Raw genomic sequence first — 5,815 nt, 5'->3', positions numbered from 1 at the left:
CAAAAGATGTGTGAGAGGCAGGGTGCCGTAGGCGCTGGGAGGTGCTGGTTATCGCTTCTCGGCCTTTTGGCTAAGATCAAGTGTAGTATCTGTTCTTATCAGTTTAATATCTGATACGTCCTCTATCCGAGGACAATATATTAAATGGATTTTTGGAGCTAGGAGATGGAATAGGAGCTTGCTCTGTCCACTCCACGCATCGACCTGGTATTGCAGTACTTCCAGGAACGGTGCACCCCCTCTCGGGGGGAAACTATTCACTGTTCAAAATGAGGTTCTGTCACCCCGGCGTTCGTGTCACATGGTGTTTTCCTTCTTTGTTTCATGTGTCGAGAACATATTTTTTGATGGTTTTTTTCTCATAAAGCATCAGTTCTCTTGCACAGTTAAGCGAACAAGGGCAGAGATGTAAGTTTGACCTTGATCCTATGAATAATAAATTGGGGAAATGTGGTGTATGTGTAGTAAGTTCCGACGGAAAAGAACTAGGCCTCGTTTTTGGTTTTGAGAATCTGAACAAGGCAGTCGTTGGTAAATGGCGTTAAGTTTCATATGGTAGGAAGTGGCTTCCAACGTGCTGCAGCTATCTTTCCTCCTTGCCAATGTAATTTCTAGCAACTTCGGGTACTGAAAAAAATTTTCCCGACCTTTTTGTGGTATTTTGGCAGCGAGAACATTTTTCAATCCTTAATACTGTTCAGAACCTCCGAGGCTGCCCAATTTTTCTTCCCGTTTTTGGTACGTACTTGCATGCCGGTACACATTCCTGCCTGTATTGGGCGTTGTGAATCTTCCCTCACGTGGAAGACAGATACATTGTGGGGGGAATAAAGTTTCCTCAATATTTTGTCTCCAGGAATATTTAACGTACACCCCTTTTCCCCAGCAAGAGGTACTTCGCGTAGCTGCTCTTGAGAGATGTAGCAGAAAAACTTTACTGTCTCTTTTGCCGCTACGTGAAGGCTCGATAATTACAAACGTTATTGGAAAAACAAATATAGTAATTCTCTACGACCGCAAAAACAAAGAAGGAAAACACCATGTGCCACGAAGGCCGGGGTGATAGAACCTCATTTTGAACAGTGAATAGTTTGCCCCCGAGAGGGGGTGCACCGTTCCTGGAAGTACTGCAATACCAGGTCGATGCGTGGAGTGGACGGAGCAAGCTCCTATTCCATCTCCTAGCTCCAAAAATCCATTTAATATATTGTCCTCGGATAGAGGACGTATCAGATATTAAACTGATAAGAACAGATACTACACTTGATCTTAGCCAAAAGGCCGAGAAGCGATAACCAACACCTCCCAGCGCCTACGGCACCCTGCCTCTCACACATCTTTTGATCACGGTGAGAAAAGTCACCCTCAAACGAAAGCCGACCCTCTTCCCCTAAGTTTGACAGTATGTCTTTGTCACAACTCACAAGACATACGTAGTTTGTCAGATCATTAACTTGTTTGGGGCTTTCACGCTTTTTATTGTTTGACTCCCATCGTTCCCGGGAGAAGCAGCCATTTTAGATTTGCATGTCCCGCCCAGACGCGCGCCGTTTCCTGGTTTCCTGCCCTCCCCGCCCGCCCTCCCGCCTTGGAACGGAAACGCGCGGGTAGCCGCCGCAGCGGGAGAGCTCGTTCAGCCTCGTTTCCTTGGAGAAAGCCCCAAACGAGAAAGACGCAGAGAGCTGTATGAGGTTTTTTCTTGGCGGCATTTCTCCTCTCTTCTCTTTAAACATCTTTTCTAACGTACAGGTACGTTGAAAGGTTGCTACCGTGAGCACCCACCACCTACCATCATCATCTGTTGTGTCCTGTATATACGCACATCCACGCAGATGCAGACACGTATCTATCCACCCCTCTCTTTTACGAACCTGTCCTGCCCTAGGCGTTGAGAGATGAGATCAGCCTCCTCCCTCCCTCTCTCTCTCCCCTCCCCTTTTTAAGTTGCTCTTTTGAGCAGTTCTATTTGTGAATACCGGTTATTTCGTGGCTTGTGGTCTTCACTTCTGCAGGTCTCCCAACGAAAAAAAGAGAAAACTTTGCTTCTTAGAACAAAACTCATCCCCTGTTGCAGTTACCATAGGGTCCTTCGAGTAACTTGTCAACACCACCCAGCCAAAGACCAACAGGAGGGGCGCCTGGGTGGCACAGCGGTTGGGCGTCTGCCTTCGGCTCAGGGCGTGATCCCGGTGTTATGGGATCGAACCCCACATCAGGCTCCTCCGCTGGGAGCCTGCTTCTTCCTCTCCCACTCCCCCTGCTTGGTTCCCTCTCTCGCTGGCTGTCACTATCTCTGTCGAATAAATAAATAAAATCTTTAAAAAAAAACAAAGACCAGCAGGAACACACCCGTTAACGAGACGAATTGGGTTGTCGCTTGTTGCGAAAGTTGAGGGGGGACGCGCTTCACGGCGAGGGTGTCAGGAATGGCTTATTAGGTATAGGATGTGGGTTTGTGGGAAGAGTTTAAGCAAGCGAGGCCTGCCTTTGAATGGGATGTAAAGGGCAGCAGCAGCATTTGCTAGCCCACCCCCCAGTATGCCACTTTGGCATAAGGATTATTTTTGAGCTCAAGCAGAAGGAAGAACCGATTTGCCTCAGAGCAGGACGTAAATGTGCACAGAAGTTAATCACCGACAACGCTAGATCCTTATCGGCCCAGAGACTGGCACCAGAGGACTCTACCTAACAGACTTTACTGGCCGGCCCTTACCTTCCACTATTCCCCCCTATATTTACCTTCCCACAGTTTGCCACCCTAGAAACTCAAAGCCCTTTTACTTTGTCTTGTCACTTCTCTGAAAATTAATTTATCTATCTATCTACCTATCTATCTATGTCCTTTTTCTTTTTCTTCTGTTCGTTTTGTGTTAAGGGGCTATGTAAGTCCGAGTTCTAGCCACCCCACTGAGTTACTCATCCCCGAGTTTCTCCCGTGTATATATGAGCTATACACACTAATAAACTTGTTTGTTTTTCTCTTGTGAGTCTGTCTCTTGTTATAAAGCCCCAGCCATCCCCCACCCCCACCCCAAGAATCTCAAAGGGGAGAAGGAAAAAGATTCCCCCGCCCTACAGATGCTTTCGGGAAGTCAGGGTAATTCAGTGATTGGGTAGCTGAATAAATCTGACCCAGAAGAAAGGAAAAATAGAGCGGGGCCAAAGCTGCAAATTGGTAAAGTAGTAGCAGTTATTCGTATTGGCCAGGATGGGGGGGGGGGCGTTCGGTCCATTTTGTCGTTCGGACAACATTCTTCTTTTTCTGTCCCCGTTAGGACGCGAGTACGGAGTGCTCTCACGTCTGTCTTCATGCATCACGATTCCAGAGAAGGAAAATAAAAATTATTCTGACAAGGGAGAACCTTTTCACATAGTAGTTCATCTGCCTGTAAGAGAAAGGATAGAGTCCGNNCCCCCCCCCCCCCCGCATTGCCCCAGCAACAAGGCACTAAGCCACCGCTTGCACTTAGGTTAATGAGAAACTGCCACAACCGCAAACTCTTGTTCTCCAGTGAACTTTTGTTCAAAGCAAGCCTCCCTCCCCAATTTCCTCCTAAAACCTAAACAGAAGCTGACCTTCCAATAAATAAAATAAAATAGCCAACCTTCCCCTCGCCTCTTCGGACTTGGCTGTGGCTCCCCGGAGCTTGCATGTCCCTAACTGCGATTCCTCTGCCATCCCCGAACAGACTCATTTTGCTAGTAAAATGACTGGTTATTTTAAGGTTGCCACTGTTGTGTGAAACTGTGTATGTCCAACCAGAGACCACCACGGCCTAGCTGTGAGTGGCGGGCCAGCTTCGGCCGCTGCTCTTCTCTCTCAAAACCGAAGACTGGTACCATCGCGGGGTCTTGGCGATCTTTTCCCTGTATCTCGACACGATTTGCTATTTGATCATTCTAGGCATATTCTTGCCTGCCTGCCGGCCTGCCTGCCTGCATTTATTCCTCCATCCGCAGCTAGGCCGAGAAAGTCTACAAGGATCAGGAAATGGAGGAATGAAGGAATCCCTTAGAGGGGTGATGCCGCGGTCATGGAACAAGTCGTCGCCGTGGCACCCACCGTCCTCCCGTTTTCTCCTTGCCTTGTTGCAATAAAAAAGTACCCATTCCTATTTCCCGCAGACAGACAAGCAGATAGATGGGAGACACCATCTCTGCAGGCTCAATTTTGCTTTTGTTGAAAGCGACTGAGGTTTCGGAAATTTTCATTCATCTTTCCACACCCCTAATGACAAAAGGAAAGAACCCGGACAGAGGAGCCCGTCTCCATGAGACCAATCGTTATAGTACCGTCAGAGGAATCAGAAGAGGAAAGCAAAGGACTGGCCTCTAAAGAGGATGCTGAACGGGATTACGAGAGGGACAGCTCCGACCGCATGCCTCCAAATCACAATATCCTAGATGAATTTCCTCCAATGCCAGAATTTGCAATTCAACCAGGGTCACAAAAAATTTCTTCAACTGTTCTGACAATGCAAGTGCAGGAAGAACCAGTAGTAGTGGCAAGCCAGAACCTGTTGGGTATGGATTTGAGGTCTGGAAGCAGTACCCCCCCCACAGGCCCGGTATGACAGCCAATGAGCAGTTCCGGGCATCTGGAGCATGTCCCAAGAGAACCTTAAAGTATCAAGTTATTTAAAATGTGGTTGTGGTATCTTTAAATTCTTCTGGTTATTTTTCATAAAGCCGTTTCCCACTATGCTTTACTTTTACCTCTCGTGTAAGGGCCTCTTGGATGCCCGGTAGCAGATGTTGAGGATGTCTAGTTTTCCCTGGCATACCAAGAGCTGAGGGGAGCCAGATGAGCCTAGTTGGTATGCTTTTTCCCAACTACTTTCAGCGGCACAGGTGGCACCAAGGACGTGGCAAGGGAGCGGAGGGTATATGCAGGGAAATCGATCTCGGTCACCAGGGACGCGAGGACATGGGGGGGGGCTGGGGGTGAAGGGACAGTGGTAAGTGGTAGGCGGTACCAAAGGGCAAAGGGGGGGGGGAAGGTGACTGGCGACTGCGATGGGGACGAGGTTATAGCAATTGGTAGTGACAAGATCTAGGGTCGGACCAGGGGAGTGAGTGCCTTCGGCAGAGTCAGCCTAGCCGAGGTGGGGAACTGAGAGGCCTGGTGTTCCACACACACACATCGGCAGTGAGGCTGTTGTTGAGATCACTGGGAACCACGTGTTATGTCGGGGAAGGAGAGAGGGAGACACACACACACACACACACACACACACACACACGGCCAGGAGCTAAACATTCAAGGGAATAACCTGCGACTGGACACATGGCGGGAGCAAGGGGACGCAGTGAGTGTGTTAAAACCAAGCGGGGGGCCCCGAAAGGAACAACGTGGACCAATCCCAGCCCAAGGGGTGCAGAAAGAAAAAATCGGCCATGGGGGTGAGAGGGGGGGGGGGGTGGAAAAAACACAGAACACCGAGAAGACAACCCAAAATAGCTGGAGAAGCTGAAGAAACGAACCCACACCACTCCTGACACTTAAGATTTCCTACAACGGACAACAAGAAAACACCATCACGCATCAAGACGCAACTCTTGGCATCTTTAGAACCCACAACTACCCAGCATGACACCCAAAGAATTAAAAAAAAAAAAAAAAGACAAAAAAAAACCCAAACCAGCCGACGGAAATGGCAAGAAAAAAAAGAGTCTGACTTTCGTTACCGGGTAAATGAGGTGGGAAGTGCACCGTTCCTGGAAGTACTGCAATACCAGGTCGATGCGTGGAGTGGACGGAGCAAGCTCCTATTCCATCTCCTAACTCCAAAAATCCATTTAATATATTGTCCTC

At 48.6% G+C, this 5,815-nt stretch overlaps 1 long non-coding RNA gene and 3 other non-coding genes across 4 annotated transcripts in view; 2 read left to right on the top strand and 2 right to left on the bottom strand.

Moving 5' to 3' along the window:
- Window positions 1-50: 50 nt before the first annotated feature.
- On the top strand, window positions 51-241 carry LOC121105094. Its single transcript, XR_005837526.1, has one exon. It is a non-coding gene; the product is annotated as a U2 spliceosomal RNA (small nuclear RNA).
- An 861-nt stretch (window positions 242-1,102) lies between these two features.
- LOC121105091 lies at window positions 1,103-1,293 on the bottom strand. The gene has a single exon (XR_005837522.1). It is a non-coding gene; the product is annotated as a U2 spliceosomal RNA (small nuclear RNA).
- A 298-nt stretch (window positions 1,294-1,591) lies between these two features.
- On the top strand, window positions 1,592-3,609 carry LOC121104985. The gene is made up of 2 exons (XR_005837373.1): window positions 1,592-1,749; window positions 3,276-3,609. It is a non-coding gene; the product is annotated as an uncharacterized LOC121104985 (long non-coding RNA).
- A 2,093-nt stretch (window positions 3,610-5,702) lies between these two features.
- The window catches only part of LOC121105096, a 200-nt gene continuing 87 nt past the window's right edge, over window positions 5,703-5,815 (bottom strand). Inside the window, exon 1 of the small nuclear RNA XR_005837528.1 lies at window positions 5,703-5,815. This exon is cut by the window's right edge and continues 87 nt beyond it. This is a non-coding gene — a small nuclear RNA (U2 spliceosomal RNA).

Source organism: Ursus maritimus, unplaced genomic scaffold (genome assembly GCF_017311325.1).
Source record: "Ursus maritimus isolate PB19 unplaced genomic scaffold, ASM1731132v1 scaffold_24, whole genome shotgun sequence".
Taxonomy (NCBI): domain Eukaryota; kingdom Metazoa; phylum Chordata; class Mammalia; order Carnivora; family Ursidae; genus Ursus; species Ursus maritimus.
This window is presented reverse-complemented; position numbering and strand designations above follow the sequence as displayed.